The 24,403-nt window shown below is 42.9% G+C and overlaps 1 protein-coding gene across 5 annotated transcripts in view; it reads right to left on the minus strand.

Moving 5' to 3' along the window:
- Positions 1 to 24,403, minus strand: part of crsp7 (cofactor required for Sp1 transcriptional activation, subunit 7) — a 178,334-nt gene that overhangs the window by 65,262 nt on the left and 88,669 nt on the right. Inside the window, exons 1-2 of one of the 5 annotated variants that reach the window (XM_068016647.1) lie at positions 3,172 to 3,229; positions 642 to 722 (exon numbers count right to left, since the gene is read on the minus strand). The exons of 3 other annotated variants lie outside the window; for them this stretch is intronic. The gene's annotated coding sequence lies outside the window, so the exon portion shown is untranslated. Of the gene's footprint in view, positions 1 to 641; positions 723 to 3,171; positions 3,230 to 24,403 lie in introns of those variants that run through there. One more of the 5 variants, XM_068016648.1, reaches the window with a different exon arrangement.

The following is a 24,403-nucleotide window of genomic DNA, read 5'->3' on the forward strand; positions in this document are numbered from 1 at the left end:
TGTAGGGCTGGAGGTGGTTACTGAGATAGGTAGGGAGCAAAGCAATGGAGAAATTTGAAAACAAGGATGAGAATTTTAAAACCAAAGCTGTGGGACCTGGAGCCAGTCTAGGTTAGAGAGCACAGGGGTGATGGGTGAACAGCACTTGGTGAGAGTTAGGATATGGACACCAGAGTTTTGATGAGCTCAAGTTTTTGATGGGAGAACCACCAAGACAGTACTGAAATAGTCAAGTTTAGATACCCATATATACCACAACATCTAATGCAACATTCTGCTCAAGGCTTCAATAAATTGTATAAATGTGTCTTTCAGTAGCTCTTTAATGTAGCACTACAAAAGCCCTCAGAGACCCTCATCCTTGCATAGTAGCAGCATTAAGTTCATCCTCTTTGAGAGTCTTTTTCTAAAGCTTCACAACCAAAAATTATTTTTTGAAGACAGAATTGGCGAATTACTGAACACCTCAATCCAGCACCAAGCTCCATAGCAGAGTGTATTGATCCTGAAACTGGCAGAGATAGCCATATTATCTGGAACAAATGGCAGAAGGGCAACTTCCTCCCTGGCAGAAATGTGAATCAAAACTCAGTACACAAGATAGTGATTACACAAGTACAATTAAATGACAAGTAAACTACCTTTTTAATATGTAGGTGTGGGACAGACCAGAGATCTATTTATCATACTACTCCTCTCATTGCCTGTTTGGATATCACACCCTGCAAAAGGAAGTACAATACATTTGACTTTATGAATGCACATCTAGTATTATGTAAACAAAGTAGTCACGGCACATATTCAGCTCCATCTGCATTTGTCTGATCAGATACAAGAAACATACAGTATGAAAGTTAGCGTTTGGAAAGCTGCTGCACAAGTTACTGATCTTTTCAGTGAAATAAAAAACAGCATACTGCAAATGATTTCAACTCAAACAAACAGAAAATTCTGCAAAACAGGTCAATTAACATCTGTGGAAAGAACAAACACCAATGTTCTCGGTGTGACATACCAGAACTGAAGAAATTAATCGAAGAATTTAATCAAAGCAAAATGAAGGGCAGGGTAGCAAAAAAAAAAGTATGCGGAATGACCTGCAACCTGCATTAAAAGCCAGAGGCAGTTGGACAGCCGCGATTTTTTTTAAAAAGAAACATTGAGTCTTGAGAAAAAACCTGAGTAGGCAAAGCAATGGGAGAAAAGTCAGATTTGAAACTGAAGCTGTCAGACTGCCCAAAAAAGAAAGCAAGTGAACAGAGATTAATCCTCACCACCACCCCCCCCCAAAACTTCACATTCAGTAGTGTGTTCTAATGAAGGGTGTCTCATCCAAATATCAATTCACACATCCCAGAGGTTCCACCATGCCAGACCCATCAGGTTTATTTTGATAACTATTTTTGGGGCTATGGCACATTTCAGTGTTAGTGGAGCCTTATACAAAGCAGGCAGAAAATAAGGAGAGCCACTCATTTGCGAAACTAGTGCACATCCGAGCATTAAAAAATATGCGGACCAAACAGATTGAGAGATCGCCATACTGGATATCTTAGTTTAGTCTGCAAGCTTGACCCCGAGCTTCTGCTGGCTTGCTATTTTAAATTTTCCACCCCACTCCTTCTTACTTCTGTCCTCAGCTTCCTGCACTGTTCCACGAAGCTCAATGGAAGCTTGCGGAACTGCACCTCATTTTGAATAGGCACTTTATAGTCTTCCAGAATTACCGAATTCAACAATTTCAGATCATAGCTACTGCTCCCAGTTTTTGGACAGCAGGTACTTTTGTGATCTATATCCCCTCTAGACCCATTTTTTGTTTTTACTTGTCCTATCACCTCTTTTTGCCTTGCACCTTCATTCTTTTTACCATTTAAATCATTCCTGCCTCATCACATACCTTCCCTAGAGTTCCTTCCTCCCCTCCCTAACACTGTGCTTTCTTACAACTGGTTAAATCAAACACTTCAGTCACTGATCTGAAAATTTATCTGTGGAGAGAAAAAGTGTTGCTACCTGGCCTGCTGAGTAATTCTAGCATTTCCTGTTTATACTGCAGCAATGGGCACTTTCTGTTGAACTACAGAAATGTTACAATATCAATCTTTTCCATGCCCTTGTAAGTCATTATTTACCAGTCTTCCCTACTTTTTTTCTTTCATTTCCATACTGCACCTCAACACTTTCAGACCTGGTGGTAGGCAAACTAAGCTCCTCTGTGCTGAGAACTTTACCCACAGCCACAAGACAAAGATGTTCCAGTTGGGAGTCAAGTACCGGATGGCTCAGTTACTGGAATGTCCTACAAGATACAGCTTCTAAAGCAAACAGACAGAAAATGCTGGAAATACTCAGGAGGTCTGGCAGCATCTATGGAGAAAGAAGCAACATCGACATTTCAGGTCTGCGACTTTTCATCAGAACTGGGAAAAGTTAGTTAGGAGGTTTTTAGCAGGTGATATGGGGAGGGTTGGACAAAGAACAAATGGGAAGGTCTGTGATAGGATGGACGACTGGAGTGTGTTGTGCAGGACCAATGGGAGTAGTAACGGGGTAAGAAAAACAAAAAAACAAAAGATATGCCTATAGCAAGTTTGCCGAAACATGCAAAGAAAATAAAACAAAAATGGGGGCAGAGATTACGGTCTGAAATTGTTGAACTCAGTATTGAGACTGTAAAGTGCCCAGTCGAAAGATGAAGTGCTGTCCCTCGAGTTTATGTTAAGCTTCGCTGGAACACTGCAGTAGGCCAAGAACAGAGCGGTCAGCGTGAAAGCAAGGTGGAGAATTAAAATGACAGGCGACTGGTAGCTCAGGGTCATGCTTGCAGACTGAACAGAAGTGATCCAGAAAGTGGTCACCCAATCTGCGTTTGGTCTCCCCAATGTACAGTTTGTATTATAGCTTATACCGCAATTAGTCATTTAAACCCAGCATTCTAACAATCACCTCTGCATAGAAAGAACAATTTCTAATAGCTTATATATAATTTGAATCTATCACACACCAAACAAAAGTAAAGATTAGCTTTTGGTTAATAATTAAACTAAAATACAAGTAGAAAATCCTTCAGCTGACTGATGCAACCAGAAAAAGAGCAGAATAGAGGGGTTTGGTCAACACAGTGCTTCTTGTGTATAAAGTGGTAAGCCTTAGTGAACATTTAATTACCTCTAAACAGTTGCACAGATTCTCTCTGGTTTTACTGATATGAAACACGTCTAGACTGCATTAACCATCTGTACTCTTAAAGAGAAAGGAAAATTTGGTGAAACAGTTAACATGCTAAGATTTGGAAGTTAACCAGGCTGTGTTTATATTACAGAACCTCAAGCATCCAACAGGAATCAGGTGATTTGTTCCTATTTTCTGGTCTTCAAATATTCTCCCCAAGGTCAGGAAGGTCCATAAATGGGAAATGATCGGGTAACTACATGGCTCACTTGCACAGGTAGGCCTTTCAGTACCCAGTCTGTCTACAGGCAGAAAAGTAATTGGCAGCTGTAACTGCTGGAGGCAGTGTTTAAATTGCTCCTGCTGCACCACTGACTTCATAAGCAGTTGTGGAAAAACATCCCATAAGGTGATCTTTGCAGCCCAAGAGATTCAGCAATCTCATTTATCTTACAGCTGAATTTGGGGTTGGTAAGGCAAGTATAAAAGATCTTTCGTAATCTCCAAAATTGAAATTCAAGTACCCTGGGACATAGGAGTAGAAAAAAAATCTCATGGCGTGGAAGGCCAAGAAATCTCACTGCTTGTCCTGGCAATTGTATCTCACGTATCTGACGTTTCTCTCTTCAGGATGTTAGACCAATTTGACCTTTGAGCTCTAAACCATCATCCTATGGTAAACTGCTCCAAAAACTGACACTTAAAATAATTCTCTTACATCCATCTTGAACCTATCCATTTCCAGTTTATGTCCGTCTCCTCTTGTTCTGTTATTGTGTATGAAACCAAATATTAGCTGATCCTCTAAATCCCGAGCTGTATTGATTTCAATACCTTTATCATATTTCTCCAGTACTGTCCTCTTCATCAAAAAGTGTCTTCATATGTTTTATTTCTTAGTCTCCTAATCATTCCAGTAGCTCCATCTTTGGACTTCTTTCCCAGCTTAGCTTACCTCACCACCTTCCTGTAGTAAGGGTTCCAGAACTGCACACAATACTTCTGGTGTGACCTGACTAACACTCTACACTGGCAAGATAACCTCCTTCGAGTTGCACTATTTTTCTCTTTTTTAGACAACTCAATATCCCAATTGGTTTCTTGATAGAGGTTGGACAATTGGATAGATACTGATGGATCATTATTATTTTAATTGCTTCCCTGATATTATCAGCATTTTCCCATCAATACTGCAAAATGTCTGCTTCACATGTATCCTTACATTCAACACTTGTCTATTTAAACTGCATCTGTCAATTGTCCACTCGCCTTTCCCTATCACAATCACAGTTACTATTTGGGCATTGTCCATGAGCTTTGAGATCAAGCAAGTGACATTTTTCCATATCACAAATAATCTGGAAGTTTAAGAGGCCCAACACCAAGTCCTGTGGGATCCCACTTCTAACAGCCCTGCATCAGAATACCCATTTGCACAGATCCCATATGTCATCAATTCCAAACTAATTGTATTCATTCATTTCTGAAACTGTTTCTGTAGTCACTCATCCTATTCAGTATCTCCAGTAGTGATATCAGCATTAATGGTTACACAAAAACATGTATAAAATTTAACTTTTGCAATTGGGGTGGGGGAAAAGGAAAAATATTACAGTTGATATTTGGCAGGCAGTTTTCATTACAAGGGCAGATAGTGGCACCAGCGCCAAGACTGCAGCATTAACAGCTGGCAAGTCATAATTTGAAGTAAAAACCACTACTGTTATCAGAATTAAAAATAGACACTGTACTTGTACACACAGGTGCACACATACTGCACACATACTGCATCATCTATAAGAAGCCTGCACAAGCAGCTTTCTGCATATGGGAGAAGGTACAGTAGAAGCAGACATTGTGCATTTCAAGCATGGGCTAGCCAAACTCAACTAAAATAAAAAACAAAATACTGCAAATGTTGGAAACTTGAAATGAAAACAGAAAACAGGTTAGGCAGCATCTGTGGAGAGAGAAGCAGAGTTAACATTTCGGATCAATGATCGTTCTTTAAAACTGGAAGCAATTTAAATAAGTACAGAGGCAGGGAGTTGTGGCAGGGGGAGAACAAAAGAGAAGTTCTGTGACGGGGTTACAACCTTCCAGACTGAACACGGAGTCCAACAATTTCATATCATAACCACTTTAACCATTGTTTCCTGGACAGGTGATTTTTTATTCGTTTGTGGGATGTGGGCATCACTGAGTAGGGCAGCATTTCTGGCCAATGACAAATTGCCCTTGAACTGAGTGTCTTGCTAGGCCATTTTGGAGGATAGTTAAGAGTTAACCACATTGCTGTCAGTCTGGAGTCACATATAGACCAAGTAAGGACAGATTTCCTTCCCTAAGGGACATTAGTGAACCAGGTGGGTTTTAACAACAATCGACAATGGCTGCATGGTCACCATTAGATTGGTTTTTAATTCCAGATTTATTAATTGAATTCAAACTTCATCATCTGCAGTGGTGGAATTTGAACCCATGGCCCAGAGCATTAACCTGGGCTTTAGATTACTAGCCCAGTGACATTACCACTACACCACCGCCTCCAGATAATGGTTCGGCTGTTGCCATTTACAGCTCAGCTCCTTCAAACACATCTTTTTATTTCTTTACTTGTCCCATTACCACCCACTTTTGCCATCATCCCATGTCATTTAATTACTCCTGCTTTCTATCCAATTACAGACCTTTCCTTTTGCTCTTTGCTGTGCTCCCCCTTGCCCCTTTCTCTGACTGCAATTGCATAAAAACTGTTTGAGATCTAACTTCTTCCAGTTCTAAAAATAGGTCAACAACCTGAAATGTTAAATCCTCCCCCCCACCCCCCTCTCTCTCCAGACGTTCTCAGACCTGCTGGGTATTTCCCGCATTTTCTGCCTATTGCTAGACTGACTGGTCAAAGAGCTCTTTTCGTTTCATTTATTTCAATTTGGGAGATCCATGTATTTGGTGCTAAAAGACCCAAAGTAACATCTTGAACTATGTGACAAGACTCATGAAATCTAGGTAACCTAGATTATTGGTCTAGCATCTTTAAAAAATAAAATAAAATTACCTAACACAATTCTGCACACTGCCTTCCATTAACAGAGTTTCAGTTTAAGTTTAGCAAACTGATGTAATGAAGGATTCTTCTTACTAAAACGGAGCTCAGTTTTCTTTTATTCTTTCTTGGGATGTGAGCATCACTGCCAAGGCCAGCATTCAATGCCCATCCCTAATTGCCCTTTTGAGAAGCTCGTGGTGAGCCACTGCCTTGAACTACTGCAGTCCATGTGGTGTAGGTACACCCACAGTGCTGTTAGATTAGATTAGATTAGATTAGAGATACAGCACTGAAACAGGCCCTTCGGCCCACCGAGTCTGTGCCGACCATCAACCACCCATTTATACTAATCCTACACCAATCCCATATTCCTACCAAACATCCCCACCTGTCCCTATATTTCCCTACCACCTACCTATACTAGTGACAATTTATAATGGCCAATTTACCTATCAACCTGCAAGTCTTTTGGCTTGTGGGAGGAAACCGGAGCACCCGGAGAAAACCCACGCAGACACAGGGAGAACTTGCAAACTCCACACAGGCAGTACCCAGAATCGAACCCGGGTCGCTGGAGCTGTGAGGCTGCAGTGCTAACCACTGCGCCACTGTTAGAGAGGGAGTTCCAGAATTTTGACCCAGCGACAGTGAAGGAACGGTGAGATAGTTTCAAGTCAGGATGGTGTATGACTTGGAGGGGAATGGTTCCAAAGTATCCGCTGCCCACGTCTTCTAGAATGTAGAGGTCGTGGGTTTGGAAGTGCTGTCAAAGGAGGTTTGGCACGTTGCTGCAGTGCATCTTGTAGATGGTACACACTGCTGCCAATCAAGTGGACTGTTTTGCCTTGGATGGCGTTGAGCTTCATGAGTTGGAGCTGTACTCATCCATGCAAGTGCAAGTAAAATAGTGAACCCAAAGATGTTTTATTAATATATTAAGAGTAAGATAATAACTAAGGAAAGAGTAGGGCCCATAAAAGACCAAACAGGTAACCTGCGTGTGGGGGCGGAAGATGTTGGTTTTGTTCTTAATGAATACTTTCTGTCTGTCTTCACAAAAGAGGGGAATGCTGCAGATATTCTAGTTAAGGAAGAGGGGTGTGAAGTATTGAATGCGATAAACATAGGGAGAGACGATTAATGGGATTAGCATCTTTGAAAGTTGATAAATCACCAGGGCCAAATGAAACATACCCCAGGCTGTTAAAAGAGAGGAAATAGTGGAGGGTCTGACCATCATTTTCCAGTCCTCATTGGACACAGGTGTGGTGTCAGAGGCTTGGAGGACTGCTAATGTTATACCATTTTTTAAAAAGGGAGCGAGGGATAGACTGAATAATTACAGGCCAGCCAGTCCTAACCTCAGCAGTAGGCAAATTATTGGAATCAATTCTGAGACACGGGATAAACTGTCACTTAGAAGGGCATAGATTAATCAAGGATCGTCAGCATGTATTTGTTAAGGAAGGGTCTTGATCAACTTGATCGAATTTTTTGAAGTAACAAGGAAGGTAGATGGGGTTAGTGCAGTTGATGTGGTCTACATGGATTTTAGCAAGGCTTTTGACAAGGTCCCACATGGCAGACTGGTTAAAAAAAATAAAAGCCCGTGGGATCCAGGGAAATGCAGCAACGTGGATACAAAATTGGCTCAGTGGCAGGAAACAAAGAATAATTGTTGACGGGTGGTTTTGCAACTGGAGGGCTGTTTCCAGTGGCATTCTGCAGGGTTCAGTACTGGGTCCCCTGCTGTTTTGTGGTATACATTAGCGATTTGGATGTAAATATAGGGGGCATGATCAAGAAGTCTGCAGACGATACAAAGATTGGCAGTGTGGTAAATAGCAAGGAGGACAGCTACAGACTGCAGGAAGATAGCGATGGACGGGTCAGGTGGGCAGAAAAATGGCAAATAGAGAAGTGCGAGGTGTTGCATTTGGGGAGATCAAACATGGCAAATGAATACATGATTAACGGGACAATACTGAGAGGTGTAGAGGAAGTGGAGCAAATATCCACAGATCCCTAAAGTAGAACAGGTCGTAAGGTGGTTAAGGCGGCACATGGAATCCTTTCCTTTATTAGCTGAGATATAGAATACAACAGCAAGGAGATTATGCTGGAACTGTATAAAACATTAGTTAAGTCACAACTTGAGTACTAAGTGCAGTTCTGGTCACCTCATTATAGAAAGGATGTAACTTCACGAGAGAGGGTACAGAGGATGTTACCAAGACTGGAAAAATGCAGTTATGAGGAAAGACTGGAGAGGCTGGGGTTGTTCTCCTTGGAAGAGAGAAGGTGGAGGGGAGATCTGATTGAAGAGTACAAACTTTTAAGGGGCGTGGATAGAGTGGATGTGAAGGGCCTTAGCAGATAGGTCAGTGACCAGGGGGAACAGATTTAAAAAGTGATTGGTAGAAAGATTGGGGGGGGGTGGGGGAGAGAAATGAGGGAGGGTTTTTTCACCCAGAGGGTGGTAGGATCATGAACTTACTGCCTGAAAGGAAAGGATAGTGGAGGCAGAAACCCTCAACTCATTTAAAAAGGTGCTTGGATATGCACCTCAAGTGCTGTAAGCTGCAGGGCTACGGACCAAATGCTGGAAGGAGAGATTAGACTGGGTGGCTCATTTCTCAACTAGCGCAGACACGATGGGCGAAGTGGCCTCTTTCTGTGCCATCCACTTTCTATTCTATTCCAACACACTTCTGACTTGTGCCTCGTAGATGACCGACAGGCTTTGGCGAGTCAGGAGGTGATTTAAATGCTACAGAATTCCCAGCCTACGACCGCCCCTTCTAGCCACAGTATTTATATAGCTGTCCAGTTAAGTTTCTGGTCAACGGTAACCAATCTTTCCCTCCGCTCTCTGCCCCCAGGATGTTGATGGTGGGGAATTCAGCCATGGCAATGCCATTGAATGTCATGGGAAGATGGTTAGATTCTTTCCTGTCGGAGATTATCATTGCCTGACACTTGTGTGGCTCAAATGTTAGTTGCAGCTGCTCAGCTCAAACCTGAACGTTGTCCTGCTCTTACTGCATGCAGGCACGGACTGCGTAAGTATGAGTTGTGAACGGCACGGAACACTCTGCAATCAGCGAACATCCCCACTTCTGATCTTGGAGTCACAAAGTCATTTTACGGCACAGAAGGAGGCAGTTTGGCTCATCGAGTCCATGCCTGTCCTCCACAGAGCTATGCAGTCAGTCCCACTCCCTGGCTTGATTGCCAAAGCCCTGCAAGTCTATTTCTCTCAGGTGGCCATCCAACTTCCTCAAGTCACTGATAATCTCTGCTTCTCAAAACCCTTGTGGATAGTGTTTTCCAGGTCATTACACCGCTGTGTAAAAAGGTGCTTCCTCATATACCCAAAACTTTCAATCTGTGTCCCCTAGTCCTTGTACCATTTGTTAATGGGAACAGCTTTCCTTGTTTAAATTTATTTAAGCCTGTCAATCTTGTACACTTCTATTAAAGCTCCCCTCAATTTCCTTTGTTCTAAGGAGAACAAACTCAGCTTTTCCAACCTAACCTTGCAACTAAAATCCTCCATCCCTGGAACCGTCCTGGTAAATCTCCTCTGCAACCTCACATCCTTCCTAAAGTGTGACGACCAGAACTGGATGCAGTACTTCAGTTGGTACCTAACAAGGCTTTATTATGGTTCAGTATAATCTCCCTGTTTTTGTACTCAATGCCTTTATTTATGAAGGCCCAAGATGGAGGGAATGTCATTGATTAAGCAGCTGAAGGTGGTTGGGCCCAAGAGACTACGATGAGGAACTCCTGAAGCAATGCTATGGGGTTGTGATAACATGGCCTCCAACAATCACAACCATCTTCCTTTGTGCTAGGTATGACTCCAACCAGTGCGTTTTCCCCCAATTCCCATTGACTACAGTTTTGCTGTGGCTCCTTGATGCCATACTCTGTCAAATGCTGCCTGGATGTCAAGGGCAGTCACACTCACCTCACCTCTGGAGTTCAGCTCTTCTGTCTATGTTTGGACCAAGGCTGTAATGAGATGAGGAGTTGAGTGGCCCTGGCAGAACACAAACTGAGCGTCAGTGAGCAGGTTATTGCTGAGCAAAGGCCGCTTGATAGCGCTGTCGATGACCCCTTCCATCACTTTGCTGATGACTGAGAGTAGACTGATAGGGCAGTAATTGGACAGGTTGGATTTGTCCTGCTTTTTGTGCACAGAATGTAGTTGGGCAATTTTCCAAATTGCCAGGTAGATGCCAGTGTTGCATCAGTACTGGAACAGCTTGGCTGGGAGCGCGGCTATTTCTGGAGCACAAGTCTTCAGTACTATTGCCGAAATAGAGTCAGGGCTGATAGCCTTTACAGTATCCAGTGCTTTCAGCCAGTCCTAGATATCACATGAAGTGAATTAGATTGGCTTAAGATTGGCATCTTTGATGCTGGGGACTTCAGGAGGAGGCAGAGATGGATCATCCACTCGGCACTTCTGGCTGAGGATGGATGCAAATGCTTCAGCCTTGTCTTTTGCACTGATGTGCTGAGCTCCCTCATCTTCATCAATCTACCTGTTGCAGATGTTCATGACACTAGTGGTAGAAGTGACCACCACACAGTCCTTGCGGAGACAAAGATTCAACTTCACACTGAGGACACCCTGCATCAAGTTGCGTAGCTCTCCCACCATGCTAAAAGGGATAGATCCACAATGGATCGAGCAGCTCAAAACTGAGCACCCATAAGGTAGTATGTGCCAACAGCAGCAGAATTGTATCCCAACATCATCTGCAACTGCATAACCCAGTATCTCTCTCCAGCTGAAAGTCATACACCATCCCAATTTGGAAAAGTACTGTGCCTTCATTGTCGCCGAGTCAAAATCCTGCAACTCCCCACCTAACAGCCTTGTGGTGTACCTATAGCACATGGACCATAGTGGTTCAAGAAAATGGCTTACCAGCCCCTTAAGAGCCATCAAGGATCGACGAAGAATGTTAGTCTTGCCAGCAATGCCCACATCCCAATGAATAAAAAAGCTCCATCATTGCTATCAAGTCAGGGCCCCAACGCTGATTCAATGAGGAGCATAGGAGCAGCACCAGGCATAAAGGAGGTACCACCATGGTGAAGCCATAGCACAGGACAACATACATGCTGAACAGCAGAGGCATCATACAAACAGAGCTAAGTGATCTCACAACTAAAAGATCAGATCAAAGGTCTAAGTCCTGCCACATCCAGTTGTGAATGGTGATGAACATGCAAACAACTAACTGGCGGAGGCAGCGGCTTCATGAACACTCTATCTTCAGTGATGGCGGAGCCTGAATGCACATGCGAGAGACAAGGCTGAAGTGCTCGTAACCATCCTCAGCCAACTGGATGATCCAACTCGGCCTTCTCTGAGGTCCCCACCATTACAGAGGCCAGTCTTCAAATAATTCAATTCACCATGATATCAAGAAACAGATTAGCACACTGAATACAACAAATGCTTTGGGCCTCAACAATATCCCAGCAGCAGTGAATCTACTCTCAATTAGCAAAGTGACAGAAGGGGTAGTTGACAGTGCTATCAAGTAGCAGAGACTCACCAGTAACCTGCTCACCGATGCTCAGTTTGGGTAGATTGATTGAGCAGGGGAGCAGGATCGTAGCTCCGAGAGCTGGCATGGACTCAATGTACCGAATGGCCTCCTCCTGTGCCATAAATAACTCTATGATGGGGAGCTAATTTGCATATTTGGATAGGTCCTGCTTGTAGACAGGACATATCTGGATAATTTCCCACTTTGTCAGGTAGATTCTAGTGTTGTAGTTTTTTTTCAGACCTCAATGCAGCAAAACATACACAAGAACAGCTGAATTCCAGGTGAGGTGAGAGGTTCTACCCTCGACATCAAGGTAACATTTGACTATGGCATCAAGGAGCCCTCATAAAACTGGTCAATGGGAATCAAGGGGAAAACTCTCCACTGGCTGGAGTCATACCTAGCACTTAGGAAGCTGGTTTATAAATCACCAAGGTTTCTTCAGCAGCATATCCCAAACCCACAACCTGTATCAACTTGTGTCAGCAGACATATGGAACACCACCAGCTCCCAGTCACACACCACCCTGATCTGGAAATACAATCACTGTTCCTTCATCCTGGAATTCCCTCCACAACACTGTGGGATTACCTTCACCAGATGTACTACAGCAGTTCAAGGCAGCAACACATCACTACAGAATTAGGGTTGGGCAATAAATGCTGGCCTGGCCAGCGATGCCCACATCCTGTGAATGAATTTTTAAAATGTTTAAATATACTATATGCAAGCCCTCACAATTCAACACTAAAGACTGGTAGAACAAATTTGTGCTGCAACACAGATGTAGAATGTTGGCTTTGAGCCCATTAATTCAATCCATTGCATTGGAAGTAGATTGGAAGCTGGACACTTCCAGTGAGAAAAATCATAAATAACAGCCATGACACGATTCAAAGATCAGACAAGTTCTCCACGTGTCCTGGTCAATATTTATTATTGGCTATCCCTTGCAGGCGACGATGACCGTCTTCCACGAGTCCGAAGATGGCTGATGAGGCCAATTCGGGATCAACAGACCTTTATGGCACGTAGGGCATTTGTTGTCATGTGGGATGTCTGGTCGAGCATTATTTGTTCGGGTCATAGCTTGTTCTTTTCGCCGCTCTCGCTTTTCCTCTACATTTTGCTATCTTTGGGTCTCAAAATGCTGGGATCCTTCCCACAGACTCTGCCTCCATCTGGTTCGGTCCAGGGCGATGGTCTCCCAGGAGTTGATGTCAATGTTGCATTTCTTCATGTTGGCTTTCAGCACATCTTTTGTCCTTCTCTGGTGCGTCTGCCCTGACTGAGCTGGGAGAAGACGACCTGCTTTGGGAGCCTGGTATCTGAACTATATGACCAACCCAACAAAGCTGATGGTGGATAATCATAGCCTCAATGCTCGAGGTTCCTGCTTGAGAGAGGACACTGATGTTGGTCCTCCCACTTGATATGTAGGATCTTCCGCAGATAGCGTTAATGAAATGACTCTTGCTTTGAAGTGCCTCCTGTACGTTGTCCATGTTTCAGCCCTGCCCTGCAAGGTAGGAATCACAATCACATGGTGGACCATGAGCTTGGTTTCAATTTTGAGGTCGTAATTTTCAAATACTCGTTTCCTCAGGTGGCTAAAGGCTGCACCAACAGATTTCAGGCGATGCTGAATTTCTTCGTTAATGTCAGCCTTCTGTGAAATATAACTTCCAAGATACAGGAAGTGTTCCACATTTTCTAGGCACTCATCATGAATCCTAATCAATGGGGCTAGGGCGTGTGTATTTGGAGTTTGCTGATGGAGGACTTTGGTCTTCTGAATGTTCAGCGCAAGTCCCATCTTGATCAATATTTATCCCGCAATAAATACCACCTAATCAAATTATCTGATCATTATTTCATTGACAACCATGGGAGCTTGCTATTCAAATTGGCTACGCATTTTCTACATTACAACAGTGACTCCACTTCAAAAGTACACCTTGGGTTGTCTGGAAGGTATGAAAGGTCTTATACAAGTGCAAGTCTTTCGTTCTTTTTTCTTTAAATAGTGCCATCTGAGTAGAGCTCGACTCCACAACCTTGTGATGCAGAGGAGAGATTACTATCACTGATTCAGGTTTAATACTTTACTGACATAAGTAATGTGCACTTACCCATTTCTATCCATTCATCTCAAATTGTTTTGAGCTCAAAATGAAATAGGAAATGACACCCCACCTCCCCCCACCTTCAATCCTCTAAGGCATGAGGTTTGAAGCAAGTAGGATTTTATTCAAACCTCTATATACGTCGGTACAGCGAAGACCAACAAAGCAAACTTCTTAAACTTGAAGGGTCACAGAGCTGGTAAACCCACAAAATCAATTTACACAGCATCTGTAATGTAAAACAATATTCCAACATGTTTGTAGCAGCAAGTGGCTGCTTAGCCTTTGCAGGTGGGCAGGGATATGTAAGCACTGTTTGGTCCAAGTGATGCTTTTTGAGAAGGTGGAAGGGTAAAATGAAATTTGCATGAACAGAGTCCAAAACTGAACGAGGAAAAGACCGACACTTTTACATGCTACTAGATAACTGCGCATCTGTTCTTACAAAGCCAGAGTTGACCTTCTATATGTCATTGCAAATGTAGGATTTCACAGACTCTTCTGAAATTTGAGGGAAAGCCCCATGCTTGATCTTTTGAAAAAAAATTGAAAATTTCCACTACAATTTTTAATCATGAGGCAAAATGACAATCGGCCTGGTGGCCTCAGGCAAGCCTGATTTACTGTGCAGTTGGAATAGATTTCATTTAATTGGAACTTTTACAGAAAGACCTTAAAAACAAAACTTAAAATGAAATACATTATATAATGCCTCATTTGAAATATTTCAAACTGCTTCAAACCATGTATTACTTTTGGAATACAGTGACTTATGTCAACAAATACTCCTATTGAAAGCAGCTATTCTGAAATAACTCATGATTCTATGAATCAAGTAGAAAATTCACAATTACACAACAACTGCTACCATCTGTGGATCCCTTTTTATGTAGCCCTTCCCACGTAATAATGACACTCAAGGGAGCTTGAGTATAACTTTTTGAAAGTTTTTTTCTATTATTCACCAGCTGTGGCACAGCTATCACTTGCTTTTTATTCTCATCCACCATGCAAGTCATAATCAAAGCAAGTATGCGATGCAAAGTGAAAAATCATTGGACCTCACTAGCCAAAAACTGCAACAAAACTGAGAAAGCCACCAAACTCATGGCGAGACATACAAAAAGCAGCACTGAAAGAGAGCTCAGGCAATGGTTCTACCTTGACAGACCCAAATGTCCTTAGATTAGACACAGCCATGCTACGACGAGGAGGCTGGAAGCGTCAAGTTGATGAGATCAGTTTTATGTTAAGGCACTTTTACCTCGAGTATTATCGACTACAGTCTCAAATGGCAAGGAAGAAACCTTTGGCATTCCAACAATACTCCAACCTGCTGCAGGTACTGTGAGCACATTAGACAACTACGCTTCAGGTATGTTAAACATGCAGTTATTTCTCTGTGTGCTTGCATCATGACATAGGCACACAGATGCACAGAACTGGCAAAGCTCATCTACTTCTAACCTTAAACAAACAGTTTAATCTCATCAATTAGCAACTCAAGCAAAATCAATTTAAGCGGTCATATTTCAGTATTTGCATTATTAAAAGTTTGAATAATAGTTCCCTGTCACCCTCGTTTATTTTTGCCTAGAGCTAAGCAGAATCCATTGTTGCCTACAACCATACATTATGAGACCAGTGTGGTCCACAGACAACAGATCTCTGTCCCAGGCAAGAGCTTCAATAGGTCTACCAGGAGAGCAATGCCAGATTGGAATATAAAATTAGCAAAGAAGGAGGAACACACACAGCATGAGCAACTGTATGCACATAATAGGAGATTACAATATAGTTTGCCACTAATTGTTCTAGAACATTCCAGGGATGGAATAGGAATGCCCATATTGTGGACCGTGAGTCCTAGCAATAACCAACAAACCTGAGCAACTTGGTTATTTCTACTTGAACTTAATTAGTTTTCCCAGCTTGAATTTTGTGGGCTAGAAGGTTGGCAAGGACTATTTTTAATGATATCAACTGGTGGATCCATTGTAAATATCAAGATCTGTTAGTATTTACAGCTGACAATATAGTTGCAGACAAATGATAACATGGATGTAAACTGTATAGGTGGCCCTGAAGGCGCCACGTTATACTCCAGAATGACCCATGAAGACAGAAAATTTGGATAATCCCGTTAAAAGAATGTTCTAGATCATACACACAAGGAGTCACCCAGGTAATAAAAGCAAAATACTGCGGATGCTGGAAATCTGAAATAAAAACAAGAAATGCTGGAAATACTAGCAGGTCTGGCAGCATCTATGGAGAGAAGCAGAGTTAACGTTTCGGGTCAGTGACCCTTCTTCGGAACTGGCAAATATTAGAAATGTCAAAGGTTATAAGCAAGTAAAGCAGGGGTGGGGCAAGAGATAACAAAAGGAGAAGGTGTAGATTGGACAAGGCCACAGATTAGCTGACCAGAAGGTCATGGAGCAAAGGCAAACAATGCGTTAATGGTGCGTCGAAAGACAAAGCACTAGTACAGATAGGATGTTAACGGACTGAAGATTGAACAGCAGCAAGTACAAACATGAAAAGAAACAGTGGGTAAGCAAACTGAACAAACTATGAAACAAAATAAACATTAAAAAAATGTAAAAAATACAAATAAAAGTCACCCAGATCTGTGTACATGAACAAATGCTAGCTTCACACTTGAAAACTGAAAGCAGAAAATAAAATGAGACAGTATCTCTAGTATATATAATTACACTATAACCCAAAAGCAAATGCTTCAGCAATACAGAAAATTTGTTAACTTTGACTTCGAACTACACTGCTCAAAATATCAATGTGAAGGGAAAGAACTCTGGAAAAAAAAACACTGGCACAGTCCCACTTACTCCTAAATAGTGCTGCTGTGGCACAAGAAAAACACAAGTAACCTGGATACATTTCGCCTGCATGTGATTGCAGCTGTTGCCCACGGATGTCCTTCTGTTCACATTGCCAATGCTTTTTAAACCATAATTTGTTCCTGAAATACAAGCTATATTTTAAATGACCCCAATCTGAGTTGCATATGCAAGTTATGACAGTTATGCACAAACGAATCCAGAAATATGGCAGCCTTAGAATTTAAACCAAGTTCCCTTATAATTCTAACATTCCTATACAAAATATTCTGCATTTTACAAACATGTCTAGATAAACTGTGCAAGACTGAGCGGCACAGTGGCGCAGTGGTTAGCACCGCAGCCTCACAGCTCCAGGGACCCGGGTTAGATTCCGGGTACTGCCTGTGTGGAGTTTGCAAGTTCTCCCTGTGTCTGCGTGGGTTTTCTCCGGGTGCTCCGGTTTCCTCCCACAAGCCAAAAGACTTGCAGGTTGATAGGTAAATTGGCCATTATAAATTGTCACTAGTATAGGTAGGTGGTAGGGAAATAATGGGACAGGTGGGGAAGTTTGGTAGGAATATGGGATTAGTGTAGGATTAGTATAAATGGGTGGTTGATGGTCGGCACAGACGCGGTGGGCCGAAGGGCCTGTTTCAGTGCTGTATCTCTAATCTAATTGCCAATGTTAAAGCATACAGCAAGCAGTTGTGGACAGAGGGTCAGAGTGAAATGATAAACACAAAACACAGACAATGACGAGAGAATTCCCCAAACCCAACTGTTCATTCTTGGTATTAGTATGGCTCTTGCTGTTCAAAGCATTAATGATTTTAGCAAAACGTTAGCCCAGATTTTGCTATCAGCTGCCAAATGGCAGCACTCGCTGCCGACTTCAAAGGAAGCTGCCCACAAAGATCGAGGGAGCACTGTGGCATGGATTTCACCTTTCTTGATATTAATTTCATTCTGGTGCCAGCTGTAGGGGATCTCTGGCATCTAGCAACATTGATGTCATCAAGCAAGGTAAGCAGCCAATTACAGAAGAATTCTCAGATGGCAAGCTAAGTAACCATCATTTTTAAAATAATTTTTACAGAAATCAAAGATTGGGACGTACACACAAGATTAAGACAGAAGCTGAAATATCAAACTTTTCACAAAATGTTGTTAAAAACCTATAGAATTTTTAGCATGGAATGGAGAAATGTAATACTTCACAAACCTAAAATTAGTCTTTCAGGGCTAGAGAAGCTGTTTAATAGTAATTATAACTTTGTATGCTGTTAAAAAAAGTTACTCATAAGTTATAATTTTTCCAGGGTTTTAACAGCAATAATAGCATAAAAAGTGGAAGGTCAGTCAATTCAGTGATTTCTAATTGATTGTCATCTGCGAGGATTTCAACAGTGCATCCTGTGGAAGAGCAGGGAATTACTGACAGCAGCTTCTAGAATTCCATATGCAGACACTAGAAGCTGCTGCACATTTCGGAGAATAATGCTGGCAAACCCTGACTGTTGTTGTAACAGCAATATTTGGGTCTATTTTTTCTCTTTGCCATCTCACATTTCAGGCAGGCGGTGGTCATGGTTCTGTAAAATGCTATGCAACCCATGCCATCACATTGAGGCAGATTTCACAAGATTGAAAGCAGTGATACCTCATTTGCACAACTGTGCTTCCACCAAAATCAGAGCCATGATAGCATCACTACTGTTATCACACTCCATAACGGCAGAGTGTAGTCCATGCCAAGACTGCACACGATTGGCTAAGCTTCAGAATAACACACTTGCAAGAGCAAGGTTTGAACAGAGCGTGGATATAACACTGGAACCGGGAAGATGATGGAGGAAGGAAGCAAGATAACTGAGCCATGCCAGTATCAGGATATATTTGGAGATCATGATACTTCAGCCAGACATAGCATGGAGAACAATGGGTCAGCACATTGGAGCTGTAACATGTGTTCTATACTCAACGACAATCACAGTCCTGCTAAGGCGATCTGTCATTTTGATGGATCGATTTCGCAGATTGAAATTATGTACTACTATTTAACCCTCAAAAGTCTCAAAGCAACTTCACATACAACATTTGCTAGTTCCGAAGAAGGGTCACTGACCCGAAACGTTAACTCTGCTTCTCTTTCCACAGATGCCGCCAGACCTGCTGAGTGGTTCCAGCATTTCTTGTTTTTATTTCACATACAACAAATTACTTTTAATTGCAATGACATTTACAAACAAAAGTGCAAGATTCCACCAGCAGTTGAACAGCAACACTGGCCAAGAAACCAGGCAGCTTCCTACTTTCTTCAAGTAGTGTTAGGATGTGAGAGGACGCAGTGAGAAAAGACATTTTCCTGAGTGAGACCTTGCCAGAGTGAAGCTGGAATTTGGCGCACATGGGAATTCGGTGCAGAGGGGGAAAGAGGGGCTCCTTTTCCTATCTTTTTTAGCCTCCAGCAGCTGGTGAGTCTTCTTCCTTTGACTCCAAGGTAGGTGATTCATTGGTAAGTGTTTTATCATTTATCCTTCAAAGCTACGGTAATTTTAGAAATTGTAAGGTTTTTGTTTGGCAATACTAGTTATGCTTAGAAGATTAGGAAACAGTGAGTGTTAATTAAGAAAGTAATTAAAGTGAATTAACGAATACCATAAGTAAATGATGGCAGGACAGGTGTTATGTTGCAGCAGTGGTACGTGGGAGCTTTTGGATGTGACGGCCATCTAGGGCAAACACATCTGCAGAAAGTGTAAGCAGCTAGAGGAATTCCGGATCAGGATTATTGATCTGGAAGCCAAACTGCTAACACTGCATAACATAAGGGAGGGGAAGAAATACCTGGACATTTCATTCCAGAAGACAGTCACACCTCTTAGAACAGGGTCATCTGCTTTGGTCAGCAGTGAGGGACAGGAGGATGTGACCATGAGTGAGGTAGGTAAAGGGACCGACCAGACAGTCGTGGAGGAGCCTCAGACGTTGCAACTGTCAAGCAGGTTTGAGATGCTCTCAACCTGTGTAGACGAAAGCGAGGTTTGAAAGGTGGATGAACAGGAAGCCATTCAAGTGAGGGGGGAGCAAAAAAGGAATGTAGCAGTAGTACAGGATAGTATAGTGAGGGGGATGGACACTGTTCTGTGTAGCCGAGAGCGTGAATCCAGAAGGCTGTGTTGCTGACCCTGTGCCAGAGTTTGGGACATCTGCTCAGGGCTAGACAGGAAATTGGGGTGGGAGGGGGAGGATACAGTTGTTGTGATCCACATAGGTACCAACAACATAGGACGATGAAACAGGTTCTGCTTAGATAGTATGAGGAGCTAGGCACCAAACTGAAGAGCAGAACCTAGAGAGTAATATGAGCCATGTGCCAATTGGCAGAGAGCACATAAGATTAGTGAAATGAATACATGGCTCAAAGACTGGTGTGGGAGAAGTGGGTTTCAGTTTGTGGGGCACTGGCACCAGTACTGGGGAAAGTGGGGGCTGTACTGTTGGGACAGTCGGCACCTGAACCGTGCAGGGACCAGTGTTCTAGCAAACCGTATAACTAGGGAAGTAGAGAGGGCTTTAAACGTAGCAAACCAAAGGGTAGAGTCAAGGCAGGAGAGAAGAGTAATATGGGAAATGAAGGTCAGAGAATGGCAGGAAGGGACAGAGAAAAATCCTAATAACACACCAACAATCGAGACTAGATGTTACAAAGATAACAAAAAGACAAAACTAAAGGCTCTGTATCTGAATGCACATAGCAGTCATAAAGTAGACGAACTGATCGTGCACACTGAAGTAACTAAATATGATCAGATAGCCATTACGCAAACATGGCTGCAGGATGGGATTGGGTCCTGGATAGAGGGGTATATGACATTCAAAAATAGGAAGCTAGGTAAAGGAGGAGGGGTAGCACTGTTAATCAAGGATGGCATTGGTGCAATAGCTAGGGATGACCTTGGTTCAGGAGATCAGGATGTAGAATTGGTTTGGGTGCAGATGAGGAACAGCAGGAGAGAGAAGTCACTAGTGGGAGTGGACTACAGGCCCCCCAACAGTAACCATACAGTAACCAGAAGAAATAATGGGTGCTTGTGATAAGGGGACAGCAGTAATCAAGGGAGATTTTAAATCGACATATAAACTAGAAAAACCAGTTTGACAATAGTAGTCTGGATGAGGAGTTCATAGAATGCTTTCGAGATAGTTTCTTAAAGCAGCATATTCGACTTGGTATCGTGTAATGTGACAGGATTAATGACCTCAGAGAAAAGCCACCTCGAGGTAGCAGCAACCACATGATGGAATTTTACATCCAATATGAAAGAAAGAGTGGGTCCAAGACTAGCATTTTAAACTTAAATAAGGGCAACTATGTGGGCATGAAAGCTCAGCTTGCTGAAGTGAACTGGGTTACTAGGCTAGGAGATAGAACAACAGAGAAACAGTGGCAGACATTCAAGGGGATATCTCAGAATACTTCGGATGAGTATATTCCTACTATAAAGAAAAATTCTAAGGGGAGTACCCACCATCCATGTTTAACCAAAGTAGTTAAGGAAAGCATCTGTCTTGAGGAAAAGGCATATAATTGCACAAAGAGAAATGGCAAGTCAGACGATTGGTCAGAATATCAAGAATGGCAGAGAATGACTAAAAGGAAGCTAGCTAGAAATGTAAAAATGGATAGCCAGAGTTTCTACAGGTATTGAAAAAGGACAAAAGTAAAGTGAGTGTTGCTCCTCTAGAGAGTGAGAATGGGGAGCTAATAGTAGATATTAAGGAAATGGTGGATGAAATGAACAAATATTTTGCTTCTGTCCTCACTATACAGGATACTAAAACCATTCCAGTAATAGCTGTAAATCAGGAGGTGCAACGAAGATAGGAACTTGGAGAAATTACAATCACCAGGGAAGTGGTACTGATCAAACTGATGGAGCTGCAGGCTGTCAAGTCCCCACGTCCTGATGGGCTTCATCCTGGGGTCTTAAAAGAGGTGACTAATGAGGTAGCAGATGCGTTGGTGTTAAATTTTCAAAATTCGCTAAATTCTGGAAAGGTTCCAGCAGACTGGAAAATAGCAAATATAACCCCTCTATTCAAGGTGGGGGGGGGGGGGTGGCAGAAAACATAGGCCAGTCAGCTTGACGTTTGTCGTGGGGAATGTGTTTATCGATTAAGGAGGCTATAACTGGGCACTTAGAAAAACTCACGGTAAATCGGGAATAGTCAGCATGGCTTTGTGAAAGGGAGATTATGTTTAACTTATTTGAAGGAATAACATGCCCCATGGAGAAAGGGAAGCCTGTTATAAAAACAAGAAATGCTGGAACCACTCAGCAGGTCTGGCAGCATCGGTGGAAAGAGAAGCAGAGTTAACGTTTCGGGTCAGTGACCCTTCTTCGGAACTAGCAAATATTAGAAATGTCACAGGTTATAAGCAAGTGAGGTGGGGGTGGGGCAACAGATAACAAAGGAGGTGGTGTAGATTGGACAAGGCCACATAGCTGACCAAAAGGTCATGGAGCAAAGGCAAACAATATGTTAATGGTGTGTTGAAAGACAAAGCATTAGTACAAATAGGGTGTTAACGGACTGACTGTTGAACAGCAGCAAGTACAAACATGAAAAAAAGTGGGTAAGCAAACTGAACAAACTATGAAATGAATTTTTTTTTAAAAATTGTAAAAAATGTGAAAAAGAAAAAATAACTAAAAATAAAAGTTAAATGGGGGGCCCGTCATGCTCTGAAATGATTGAACTCAATGTTCAGTCCAGCAGGCTGTAGTATGCCTAATTGGTAAATGAGATGCTGTTCCTCGAGCTTGCGTTGATGTTCACTGGAACATTGCAGCAATCCCAGGACAGAGATGTGAGCATGAGAGCAGGGGGGAGTGTTGAAATGGCAAGCAACCAAAAGCTCAGGGTCCTGCTTGCGGACTGAGCGGAGGTGTTCTGCAAACTGGTTACCCAGTCTGCGTTTGGTCTCCCCAATGTATAGGAGATCACATTGCGAGCAGCGAATACAGTATACTACATTGAAAGTAGTACAAGTAAATCGCTGCTTCACTTGAAAGGAGTGTTTGGGGCCTGGGATAGTGAGGAGAGAGGAGGTAAATGGGCAGGTATTACACCTCCTGCGATTGCAGGGGAAGGTGCCATGTGACGGGGACGAGGTGGTGGGGGTAATGCAGGAGTGGACCAGGGTGTCGCGGAGGGAACGATCCCTTCGGAATGCTAACAGGGGAAGGGAGGGGAAGATGCGTCCGGTAGTGGCATCACACTGGAGGCGGCGGAAATGGCGGAGGATGATCCTTTGGATATGGAGGCTGATGGGGTGGAAAGTGAGGACAAGGGGAACCCTGTCACGGTTCTGGGAGGGAGGGGAAGGGGTGAGGGTAGAGGTGCGGGAAATGGACCGGACAAGGTTGAGGGCCCTGTTAACAACAGCGGGGGGGGAATCCTCGGTTGAGGAAAAAGGAGGTCATATCAGAAGCACCGTCATGGAAGGTAGCATCATCAGAGCAGATGCGTCGGCCTGTTCCAGAAGGCATTTGACAAGGTACCACAGGAAAGATGCGATTAAGCTAGAGAGGGTGCAGAAAAGATTCACAAGGATGTTGCCTGGTTTGGAGAGCTTGAGTTATTGAGAGATTGGACAGGCTGGGTCTGTTTTCCCTGGAGCGAAGGAGGCTGAGGGGACATGATAGAGGTATATAAAATTATGAGAGGCATAGATAGGGTAGATAGCCAGAGTCGGTTTCCCATGGTAGGGGTGACTAAAACTAGAGGGCATAGATTTAAGGAGAGAGGGAGGAGGTTTAAAGGGGATCAAAGGGGTAAATTTTTCACACAAAGAATAGTGGGTATCTGGAATGAGCTGCCTGAGGAGGTGGTGGAGGCAGGAACAGTAGCGACATTTAAGAGGCATCTGGACAGGTACTTGAATGAGCAAGGCATAGAGGGATATGGAATTAATGCAGGCAGGTGGGATTAGTATAGATAGGCATTATGGTCGGCATGGACAAGGTGGGCCAAAGGGCCTGTTTCTATGCTGTAAGACTATGACTCTATAAAAGGATATTGCGCAAAGTCTAAGCTCATGGTGTCGTGGGTAACATTTTAACATGGATAGCAGATTAGTTGGCTGCAGAAAACAAAGTATGCATAAATGGGTCCTTTCCCCAGTGGCAGGATGTGATGAGTGGGGTTCCGCAGGGGTCTGCACTGCGGTCTCAATTTTTTACAATCCGTATCAATGGCTTAGATGAGGGGAGCGATGGCATGGTAGCTAAATTTGCAGATGACACAAACATAGGTAGGAACATATGTTGTGAAGTGGACATAAGGAGCTTGCAGACCGATATAGATAGGTTGGGTGAGTGGGCAAAAATCTGGCAGATGGAGTATGTGGAAAAATGTGAAGTTGCTCACTTTGGCAGGAAGAATAAAAAAGCAGAGTATTACTTAAATGGAGAACAACTGCAAAACTCAGAGGTGCAGAGGGATCAAGGTGATCTAGTGCATGAGTCACAAAAAGTTAGTATACAGATACAGCAAGTAATAAAGGAGGCTAATGGAATGCTATCCTTTTTTAAGAGGGGAATAGAAAATAAAAGTAAGCA

The sequence above is a fragment of the Heterodontus francisci genome, chromosome 36 (assembly GCF_036365525.1).
Source record: "Heterodontus francisci isolate sHetFra1 chromosome 36, sHetFra1.hap1, whole genome shotgun sequence".
Taxonomy (NCBI): Eukaryota; Metazoa; Chordata; class Chondrichthyes; order Heterodontiformes; family Heterodontidae; genus Heterodontus; species Heterodontus francisci.